A 12,531-nucleotide genomic window follows, 5' to 3' on the forward strand; every position below is an offset into this window, starting at 1 on the left:
CCATCTTATATTCTTCCGAAAGGCAATTCGTTACAAAGTTCAGCAAACCTCTCTGGAATCAATCTGATCTAAAGTAAGCTAAATAGAGAGCTTGAATACCCCCGCCTCACTGGAAAACATTTCCTTGGGTTACAAGGCGACACGCTCAACTTACAATAATCATCATGAACTTTGAGTTAGGCTTAATAGAGCAACCAATATAACTTTTGAACGACTTTCCTATTAAGCTCGTTACCCTATCGGTCTCGTTCTAGTCAGTATTTTAAGTTTGGGTTCGCGCAGGTTGTGTGTTCCTATGGTGGATGGTAGGCTTGGGAATGAGTGTAAAATAAGAGAATAAGAGAAGCCTACATGGTTATACCGCAAGTGCACGGTGTCGGTTGTAGCTTGTGCAAATACGGGTCGAATCCACAGGGACTAGGGTGTGAGTTGAAGTTTCCTAAGATAATTCTCTGAGCAGTGAACTAATGAAGCAAAGAGTGACAGTGGCAAATGACAGTTACAATGGCAATGAGCCAAAGGCAGTGAAGTATAGAATTGAGAAGCAAACAGTGAAGCAAGAATTTGGAAACAAATGTAAACAAAATACCAAGGTCTTTGAATCCACCTCTAACTCACACTGATTATTCATCACTGACAGTAACTTTGTTTTTCTATAACCACTAGCAAGAGGGATGCCAATCCTCTATATAGCAAGGGTCATTTTGATATGAAATCTCCTATCACAACTAAGGTACTCCTCCTAAGCATTAACTGTCTAGCTAAAACACAATTAATCAAAAGAACAATATATAAAATTAAGCATGAGTTGCAGTTCAGCAACACTAGATGATTCTAACTACAATGGATGCCTGACATCCAATGTGAAAGGCTAGTGTTGAAGCCCTAAGATGGAGTTTCACTATGAGCATTTAAACACATCATGGCTACTGACAAGAGCATGAATAACAAATGTTAAGCTAGGGTTTCATCTAAACCCTGGCAAATTCAACTAGAACATGTTTTAACACATTAAATAACTGGAATTGAAACATTGAACATAAACAGAGCATTGATAGAATAAATCAAAACAGCACAGTTGAGGCACTGGCTAGTCCAGTCCTCTTGGGTGAAGCTCTGGATAGCCCAGGCATGAGTTCTAATCCTCCCACACATCCCCTATTTATAGTTTACATGAGTTTCCCCCAAATACCTAATTTCACAGAATTTCAAAAAAGTTGAAATTAAACTTTACCTAAACACTGATAGCAATCAAATTCGTCGACCCATGCTTCTTATTCGTCTTCTCCTGCTCTTCCCATGCCCTAATTGCAACTCTATTCCGACCTAATTTATCAATTTCACCTCTAGGGTTCCTGACATGGGTGAGGCGTGAAATTGAGAAATTAGAAGGACATAGAGTTGGTGAAAGTGGTAATAATGATGGGGGTAGTGATGGGTTAGTGATTTGAGAGATCGTGAAGGGTTGGTGGTGGTGGCAGCGACGGGGCAGTGGAGTTGGTGGCGCTAGACATGGAGTTGCAGAAGAGAAGAAGGGGGAAGAAGAAAGAGAAGGTCGATGGGATTAGGGGTTAGGGTAGTGTTTGGTTGATGGGTATAGGTATTAGGTGTCTGGGTGTTGAGCGGATGCATCAAGTCTCGAAGATTCACAAAGCTGAGCCGTGGGATGCGGAAATGATAGATCGATCTAACGGCTACAAGTGAAGAGGCTGGTATCGACCGTCGGATGCTTGATACAACGAAACTTACGGCTCAAGATGGAGTTAGGTGATGTAGTGTTAGACAAGATCTTCAAACTTTGATGTACTGTCGATGCTGCGACCATAAGATGCTGAGATGATCCAATCTGACGGCTAGAAAGGGAAACGGGTATGGATATAGGAAATGGATTTGGGTGAGGGTTTTGGGCCTTGGGTATGCCAAGCCCATATCTTCTTTAAGAACAATTCTTCCACTTCAAGCCCAGTTCTAGCCTTCTGGTCTTGCGCACAACATTCTTCGCGGCTTCCTTGTGTGATTCCTCTTGGCTTCCACCACTTTTCTGCTCTTTTCCGCTCCGCAATTCATCCAAACTTTATTTGGTACCTAAAAATGCAAAATTAATTAATAAAAATATTTATTCTTGAAAACAATGAAAATACAGAATATGGGTTAAAATGGAGAATTAGAGCACAAAAGATGAGTTAATTGTCAAGAAAAATATATATAAATATGCACTTTTTAGCACTCATCAAATACCCCCAAACCTGAATTTTACTTGTCCTCAAGTAAAACAAAACTAAGGAAATCCTACCTATACCACTGTCGCTGGTCTCTCGAATGCATTTAGCGTATGCACTAATCCTTTTAAACCACTAAGTGTCCCTAGTGGACGAGTTGAAGTATCGTGAAGGTTTGCTTAGAACGTACCTACAAAGTTTTAGGACAAAATATAAGCTCAGATTCCATGAAATGTGACATGTGCAAGACAGTAGAAGCTCACAACAAAATGGAGATGTCAATCTAGCTATCAAAGGCACAATCCTAGCACTGATAACAACTAAAGACACGTGATAAGAGTGTAAAGTGTATCTACACATGTTTCTAGAATGACCTGAAGTTATGACTACTAATCACCAAGAGATAGTTTTTAGGCTAAGAACCGAATTCTAAGCCAAGCTAGCTGTCCGGCTTTACGAGAATTATGAATGTTCACCCAATGAGTTGGTGATATTTCAGTTTACCCGCGTTATACATCGATGGTTGCACCCTCCTTGCTTATTACAAGACTATTTACAACAAAAAGATGACTCTTTACATGACTCTTATTTACATTGATTACTCTCTTTTATTTTTGGAACAAGAGAGAACTATTGTCTTTAACATGACAAAACATGGAATAAATAAATACTTGATATTTTTTTTTATTATTATTTTTTCTGATATTTTTTTTTTGATTTTTCTGAATTTTTCTGATTTTTTTTTTTTTTGTAAGAAATAACTTTGATCTTTACAACATAGTGACACTTTTGATACATGAACAAAAAGAAAAACATAATTACATGACCCTTAGCAAGAGGTGGCCCTTATCGAATGCATCCGGTCAAATTCTATGGTTGCTTTTCTTAACGTATCCTCCAACTTCTATCCCAGCCAACCAAAGAACAAGCTAGTCAAGTCTCATTCAGTATTCTAAAGTGATTGGCAATCTAACTTCCTATCAAACACCTTGAAGATCGAGGCTATACATGTATTGGTAGATTGTGCGTGTGCAAGTTTCTTATCACATGTGAATTGTGCTAGAATCAGGGTGCCTAAATATCTAGACTAAGAATCCTTATGTTTACATACATGCACAAGAGTCAACATTTCAAGGTAAATGAGCTCCATTTTTATGATTTTTTTCATTTTCATTTTTATATATTTTTTTTTTCATTTTTCATTTTTTTTTCAAAAAGAAAGAGTTCTGTTTTTAATTATAACATGTTATCGTGGTGTATACTCTATACCCCCAAACCTAAACTAAACATTGTCCTCAATGTTTCAAAATATGAAAAGAATTATAACATACGAAGAGGATTATGCTGAGTAGAGAAAAAGGAAAGAGAATACCCGATTTGACGGCGAAAGCAAAATTAGAACTCCGTTATTCAAGGCAAAAATCCAACATATTTCAGTTAAGAGTCACATTGGATTAGCAAAATATGTACAAAAGAAACAAAAGATTTAACTAAGAAACTATCTACTAGATTCTATACAAGAAAATTTGGTTTTTAATGGGATTGGACTTTTAGGGAAAAGTTTGGTTTTGTCGGGAGACATTTGGTTTTGTTGGGAATGAAAAACATTTGGTTTTTGATGGGAAAGAGAAAATTTTGGTTTTTAGGGAAAAAGGCCCAGCTGACAACTTATAGTTTGAGTACGAGGCCCAACTGTTCAGTAAACCAAGCCCAGAAGTTAAGTTTCAGTTGGGTTTTGGGCTAGCTGTTTAGCCAAAAGACTAAGCCCAACTGGGCTTTGAAAACTTTATACAAATTTTTGTTTTGGGTTAAGCCCACAGTGTAGGGGTTTAAAGTTCAGTTGGGTCTAAGCCCACAATTCAGAAACAAAATTTAAACTTGGGCTTAAATCCATAGTTCCATTGACGGGACCACAATTTCAAAACTTTTTACAAGGCTCAGAAATTTAGTGTGAGATAACAATACCCCAAACCCAGTAAACTGGGTTAGCTTTGGCTGGGCAAGTTTTAGCTGGTTCCTGCCTCATCCCACAGTTTGCTTTGCCTTGCTCTTCTCCCTTTCAGCAGCAAAGCATCAGGTGCAGAAGGCAGTAGCAGCAGCAACACAGGAGGTACCTGGACTCAGAAGAGGAGTGTTCAGTTCACATAATTGGAGGAGTGAAAGAACACAACAAGTGAAGGATAAAATATGCAGCTAAGATGCACAGCAAGATGAACAGCAACAAATCTCAGACATTCACATCAATAAATTTCAGGCATTCAAATTTCAGTTGACAGTGACCCAATGGCCAATATGCAGTAGTAGTTGACTTAATGCTCAAGTACTCCAAGAAAATGCAATAAAAGATGCAATTGGCAAGGCCAAGACAGGGGAGCAGCCAGTTACAGGGAAGGGAAAAGCTACAGATTATGACAAAATGAGCAACTATGCAGACAATGAGCAAATCTACAGATGCATTGATGCTTTGCAGGTATTCAGAGCAGAAACAAAGATGCAATATGCAAATGCAGAGATGCAGATGAAGATAATGATGCAGAAGATGATGCAAACTAAAGATGCAATATGCTAATGATGCAGATGCAGATGCTTACACTAAGATGCTTATCAGAACTACACAGCAGGTTATGCAAGAAAAGATGATGCAAGTGACAGCAAACTAAGCTACATTAAGTTACACTAAGTTACAGCTAATCTACACTAAGTTACACTAAAACAGCAAAACAACACAGTCAAAGGAACAACTTCACTACACAGCAGCCAAGTCCCCGGCAACGGCGCCAAAAACTTGGTAGGCTTGGGAATGTGTGTAAAATAAGAGAATAAGAGAATCCTACATGGTTATACCGCAAGTGCACGGTGTCGGTTGTAGCTTGTGCAAATACGGGTCGAATCCACAGGGACTAGGGTGTGAGTTGAAGTTTCCTAAGCTAATTCTCTGAGCAGTGAACTAATGAAGCAAAGAGTGACAGTGGCAAATGACAGTTACAATGGCAATGAGCCAAAGGCAGTGAAGTATAGAATTGAGAAGCAAACAGTGAAGCAATAATTTGGAAACAAATGTAAACAAAATACCAAGGTCTTTGAATCCACCTCTAACTCACACTGATTATTCATCACTGACAGTAACTTTGTTTTTCTATAACCACTAGCAAGAGGGATGTCAATCCTCTATATAGCAAGGGTCATTTTGATATGAAATCTCCTATCACAACTAAGGTACTCCTCCTAAGCATTAACTGTCTAGATAAAGCACAATTAATCAAAAGAACAATATATAAAATTAAGCATGAGTTGCAGTTCAGCAACACTAGATGATTCTAACTACAATGGATTCCTGACATCCAATGTGAAAGGCTAGTGTTGAAGCCCTAAGATGGAGTTTCACTATGAGCATTTAAACACATCATGGCTACTGACAAGAGCATGAATAACAAATGTTAAGCTAGGGTTTTATCTAAACCCTGGAAAATTAAACTAGAACATGTTTTAACACATTAAATAACTGGAATTGAAACATTGAACATAAACAGAGCATTGATAGAATAAATCAAAACAGCACAGTTGAGGCACTGGCTAGTCCAGTCCTCTTGGGTGAAGCTCTGGCTTGCCCAGGCATGAGTTCTAATCCTCCCACACATCCCCTATTTATAGTTTACATGAGTTTCCCCCAAATACCTAATTTCACAGAATTTCAAAAAAGTTGAAATTAAACTTTACCTAAACACTGATAGCAATCAAATTCGTCGACCCATGCTTCTTATCCGTCTTCTCCTGCTCTTCCCATGCCCTAATTGCAACTCTATTCCGACCTAATTTATCAATTTCACCTCTAGGGTTACTGACATGGGTGAGGAGTGAAATTGAGAAATTAGAAGGACATAGAGTTGGTGAAAGTGGTAATAATGATGGGGGTAGTGATGGGTTAGTGATTTGAGAGATCGTGAAGGGTTGGTGGTGGTGGCAGCGACGGGGCAGTGGAGTTGGTGGCGCTAGACATGGAGTTGCATAAGAGAAGAAGGGGGAAGAAGAAAGAGAAGGTCGATGGGATTAGGGGTTAGGGTAGTGTTTGGTTGATGGGTATAGGTATTAGGTGTCTGGGTGTTGAGCGGATGCATCAAGTCTCGAAGATTCACAAAGCTAAGCCGTGGGATGCAAAAATGATAGATCGATCTAACGGCTACAAGTGAAGAGACTGATATCGACCGTCGGATGCTTGATACAACGAAACTGACGGCTCAAGATGGAGTTAGGTGCTGTAGTGTTAGACAGTATCTTCAAACTTTGATGTACTGGCGATGCTGCGACCATAGGATGCTGAGATGATCCAATCTGACGGCTAGAAAGGGAAACGGGTATGGATATAGGAAATGGATTTGGGTGAGGGTTTTGGGCCTTGGGTATGCCAAGCCCATATCTTATTTAAGAACAATTCTTCCTCTTCAAGCCCAGTTCTAGCCTTCTGGTCTTGCACACAACATTCTTCGCGGCTTCCTTGTGTGATTCCTCTTGGCTTTCACCACTTTTCTGCTCTTTTCCGCTCCGCAATTCATCCAAACTTTATTTGGTACCTAAAAATGCAAAATTAATTAATAAAAATATTTATTCTTGAAAACAATGAAAATACAGAATATGGGTTAAAATGGAGAATTAGAGCACAAAAGATGAGTTAATTGCCAAGAAAAATATATATAAATATGCACTTTTTAGCACTCATCAGTGGGCAAGAAGAGAATGGTGATGAAATTTGAACCTTTATATTATATGGCCAAGCCTTGACCTCTATTAGAAAATTAAATCGTTTTCAGTCCTCAACATATATGCATACGAAGGAAGACAGTAAACCCGCTGACAGGGGATTCACGGGTATTAGAAAAACTTACCTCCCATTCCAGACGGGGGATGAACCTCTGAAGTCGACTCTGACCACTGACTCCTATGTCGGCGTACGAACCCGAGGGTCCGAGGCAATATCGTAATTGTTGTCCTTCCCTGTGCAGTTTAATATTTAATATACCCTTCCTTAGGGTTTAATAATAAAAATATCCAAATGTACAAAGTCCAATATCCAAAAAAAAAAAGTGCAAAAGAAAAAGAAAATTACAAAAATAAAAAATATCCTAATACAATTTCTAAAAAGAAAATCCAAAAATAATTACCAAAAAAGCAAAAAAAAAATCTCTTTTTTTTTTTAATTTTTTTTTTCTTCCGCTCTTTTCGCTTTGTCTTTGAATCCAAATCTTTAATGGATCGCCAAAACCTTTGGCAACTCCTTTTTTCTTTCGCTCCAAATTCCAAAATCTGTAGTGAAAAGACAAATACCCTGCAACGTAAAATTAAACACATAAAAAAAAACTACAAAAAAAAAATCTAAAAATTAAATCTAAAATTCTAAACCTAAAGACAAGTCCGCGTCGGCAGTCCCAAAATTTGATGTGGTTTCAATAATGTTGTAGTAATATGATTCGTTCAACACTTGTGAAAGCAGATTTTAGACTTAATTTTCAAACTAAAAATATAGCAAACTTAAATAACTAGGTGATGTGAATATTATGAAGAAACTGGGGATAGGATTCCACCATTCATCAATGATTATGTGGTTCAAAATTAATTAATATCTCGCAATTTAAACATTTGATTCGATTCTAAATTATTGCCAAAATCATATTTCCAAAATATCAAATGTTAATCGCAAGTATAGCATCAAGAGTCTAAAAATAAACATGCATCATCAAGAGAAAACACATTTTGAAAAAGCGGGGGTCTAACAACCACACTCAACATTTCGTTTAGGCAATTTGTATAGACGAACTCCAATATAATTTCCAAGAGAATCAACTAGACATTCGGACTCAATCAATGGAAATATATCCAAGAGTTTTATCTCTGTTTCTCAATGTAATAAGCAAATCAAACGGATAGAATCCGTGAGCCTGATTATTACGAGAAACAACTTGAATGGTTGATTGAACTACGCACAACCTGTGATATTTGAATTATATAGAAACTGTGTTCATGCGAAGCTGCATACCTGGATATGTGCTATCTTTTACAGAGGATCCTGTGAAGTGGTTCCTTACAACATTGACAGGGACGCTCGTCATATGGGTTTTGATCAGGGGGTTCCGTTTCTCCATCCATTCACGGCTCCAAAAGAATTATTGCCAGCCATTTTCAATAGTCGTATCTTTGCGTCCCATAAAAGCCTCCCTTTTCTGCTCCCAGAACGAAAACCGGTGACAACCTCCAAGTGTAATGTTTTCTGGCAGGAAGAGTTTCTCGCTATTCATCAATTCGTGAAGGATGTTGTGACAGTTCCATGCGGCAAGCCCTCTCCTAAAGTTCTGGAAAAACACGGATTGTTGAGGTTGCTTCCTTCGGGTAAGCGGAAATATGACAGCCCCCAGGAAAAAGAGCGGAGGTCGAAAGATCATACGGGCGGCATCCGATCGGCTTCGAAGGCCCTTGTGACTTTTTGTTCTTCCAACATGCAAGTATGTATAATTTCCTTCTTAACTTGGATGAATTGCGTAAATATTCTAAATTTTTGCTACTGAGCATCTCTTTCTTTTTAACTCAGGGTCTTGACAACATGAATGCGTTCGCCAGACTTGCACGCAAACAGAAAACGACACCTTCTGAAGAAAAATCTGGCGATACTGAGCCGCTCGACAGGGAAGAGGAAAGCGAAGAAGAAGAAAGCTCAAGATCCGACGGTGACGGAAAAAGTACTTCAGAGCATAGCAGCGCGTCTCCTTCCAGTCCCAGTGGACCCACAGATGATTCGGTGAGTTTCCCACACGTTTTCCTCTTGGACTATTTATTTATACGAATAAATATTCAACTGGTGATATTTACAAGAAGAAGCCGCTTCTGAAAATAACCTTGAGATGGAGATTCATGGCAATGAAGATGTAGTTGTGCCCCCAATGGCTGAAAACGTTGTCGTGGCGACGTGCGTGATTGTTCCCAAAGAATCTTTGCTAGTCGCACATCCAGCTGCATGTGTCATTTTCGATCCTCCATTTGAGGCTCCTTTTTAGGGCCATGTGCTTATTGGAGGATTCAGCGTGCCAGTGAAGTATGCGGAGCTATATACCAAGATATGGAGAAAGTATGGGCACATTTCCACGACCAGGAAGGTTGATAGTCGCTTTGCATTGGTTAAGCGTGTGGAGGAAACCTTATCTTCAATCCATGACATGTGCAGTGTGACTGGACACACTGTTTCTGAAGATGTAATCAAAAGATGGGAATTCCATCAGGACATGTGCGTGAACTTCGAGTTTAACGCCTCCTGTTTTTGTGAAGGATTTTCCAAAATCCATAAGCTGCAAACTGAGATGGCTGAAGTTCCTTCCGCGGATTTTATTAACCAGCAGGAGGCGGAAATCGAGAGGTAATCCCAGGGTTTGAAGTTGAAGCAGGATGCTCTTCAAAACATGAAGGATGCTTTCTCCAAGAAGAATGGGTTTTTATTGGACAATTTCCCTTGAATGTTTTTATTTTTCTGGACCTCCTCTTTTAGGTTTTTTTTTTTTTGAAATGCAAGAGACGCTTGTTTTATGGTTTGATTTTCTGGTTTTTGGATTGATAGATGGTTGTTTTATAAGGATTTTCTGAATTGGTTTATTTTTGGAATGGTATGAAATTTTAGAACAATTGGGTTATTGGCTTTTGCAGTCAACATGGAACTGACGCCCGTGTCAGGTTTCCAGCACATTCAAAATATGAGTTGCGCAAACAAAACTTACCCGCTTAAGGGTCTTTCAACAAACTGAATCTTCAAGAGAAAATCCGAGTTTATTGTGTGACGCCATCCTGGCCGCGATAAGTCCCCAATCGTCCTTTATTGTCTGTGTAACATCTTTATGCCGATCCGCGGCAAGGCGGAGAATCTCTAGTCCCCGGGCGCAATTCCCCTGTATTTATCTTTTATTGGACGATGGAATCAGAGCATTGCATGTACTGGTAGGATGATGGATGAATCTGTGATAATGTAAATATCTTGAATCCAGCATCTCTTGATTAGTTGGTGGATGCCATACTGAGGGTAGTTGAACCACCCTCTCTCGTACCCAAATTTCCAGTAACACCAGGACTCTTCTGATATGTAACGGGAAGTGTGGATATTCTAGGTCTGGCTTCTCTCGCATCAGCAGTTTCTGTGGTGGGAGTTCTGGCAGACTTTGGTATAAAGATGTTTTCGAAGGAGTAGTTGACGCTTGAGACATTGATTCACGAGCGGAACGTTTACTTCTACCATAATGCTGAAGGGTAATTCCTTTTGAGGGATCTGCGTCAGTGGTGACAACATGAGATGGTTGAGCTGGATATCATTCGTTTCCATGGGCGTCTTAGAAGATTTCCCCCTCTTCAGGTGCCTCTCTCTTAAGTAAAGCAGTTCGTGGCCGTGGAATGTTGGACAACTCTTTGAACCTCTGTGAGGGTTTGGAGATAAATTTTTTCCAACAAAGTTTCGTAGGCCGACTCTTTACCCTTGTCCTGTCGACACTGCAACATACCTGGCAAGTCTCCTTCCTCGGTTTTGTGAAACTGTCCTAGCTCTCTGTCATTGGCAAAATCCAATTGGTTGTTCCTCTTCTGCTCTTGTATAACATGGCTACGTGATCTGTTTGTATCTTCATTGGTAGAAGTACATGCCTTGGCCAAAGATTGAACGTCCTTCGTATTATTCTGAAAATTGGTGAGATCTTTCTGACAGGTACCCGCTGATTCTTTCCACAATCGACTTACCATACTTTTCAGGATACGAAGCGTTTCATTTTGCCGACTAATAATATCAACTTGGTTTGCAGCCATATCCTCTAGCATTTTTATCATGCCCTCCATGGTAGATGGCCTTCGGCTATTCACTGCTCTTGAAAGGTTTGAATGACCCGAATACATCTGGAAATTGGAACCTTTGATTGAAACAGGCTTTAGTTAATGATTGAATTAGGCCTAAGACCAATTGGGATAGAAATGAGATTGAGAATTGAATTTACAACTGAGAAATTTAATCTCCCATTGTGGTCGCCAGTTGTTTATGGGTAAAAACTGTTTTTGCTGGTTTTGGTAAATTTGGATGTGTGGATGAGAAACAAATCTAAACCTAAAACAAATGCACTGCACGGGAGTACTTTAGATTCGAGAGATCAATTTGTACAATCGTTGCCTAAACCAAGAAATGACCGTTCCAGTCTTGCTTCGGTCACAAAGTGAAGGAGAAGGGTTGGTCTTAGGGAGGGAAGCGAAGAAGGTGTTGAGACCAGTGGCATAGTGACGCCTGGCGTAGCCATGGCAGCTATTTTGGCATATTGGTGTTAGACCCAAATATGGCTCTGGCAACATTGGCCCTGTTGCTATATCAAAATTAAGGCCTTCGGAGAATTACTTGACTTAGTTGGCGTGAAAACTTTAGCTAAATTAGGGTTTGGCATATCGAAACCCTAATTAGCGCGTACAGCATGGCCGTGGCACGGTGGCGCTTTATGCAATATGTGCCATAGCCACATTTAAGGAATCATGGAAGGCCATAATATGAGAATAACCACAGGCGCAAGGATGGCCACGGGTAATTATAGAATGGCGCCGTTTTTAGGATTTGGCGGGTCCCACATGGCTCGTGGCATGTTGTAGGGTCAAAGTGGCGTAATTGGGCCACGATTGGAAATTAGGGTTTAGACTAATGCCACTAAGGCAGAGCCGTGTTTGGAATACCCTAATTAGAATTTGTTATGGCGTTTGGCCACGAACAAGAAGTGGGTTAGCACGTTGGCGCGCTATTTATGGCATGTTGACACGATCGACATGCTACTACGGCAAAGTGGCACGTTTGGCATGTTCAACATGCTACTGCGGTAAAGTGGCACGTTTGGCATGCCAATTAGCGTATTGGCGCGGCATGGCATGTTCGGCATGTCACTAGCATACCGGAGCGGAGTGGCACGTTTGGCATGCACGTTTGGTATGTTTGGCATGCCAATTAACATGTTGGCGCGGCTTTTGGAAAGCCAATTTGGCATTGTGACCTTCTGGCGCAACTTTGCCTGTTTTGATACTGTGGCAGGTTTAGAGCGACCTGATTGGTCGAAAAAAGAGGGGTCAGCCAAGCATGGGAGTGGCCACACTTCTGGTATGCGTGTGGCAGATTTAAAACGAGCTGATTGGTCCATGGGAAATAGGGCCGACAAGTATGGGCCCAGTCACAACTCATGTGCGTGTGGAGGGTTTAAGGCGACTTGATTGGTCGACAGGAAATAGGGTCCGGTTCGGGCATCATGGGGTGTGGCCACTTGCAAGTGGCGTCGGC

Source organism: Papaver somniferum, chromosome 9, assembly GCF_003573695.1.
Source record: "Papaver somniferum cultivar HN1 chromosome 9, ASM357369v1, whole genome shotgun sequence".
Classification (NCBI taxonomy): Eukaryota; Viridiplantae; Streptophyta; class Magnoliopsida; order Ranunculales; family Papaveraceae; genus Papaver; species Papaver somniferum.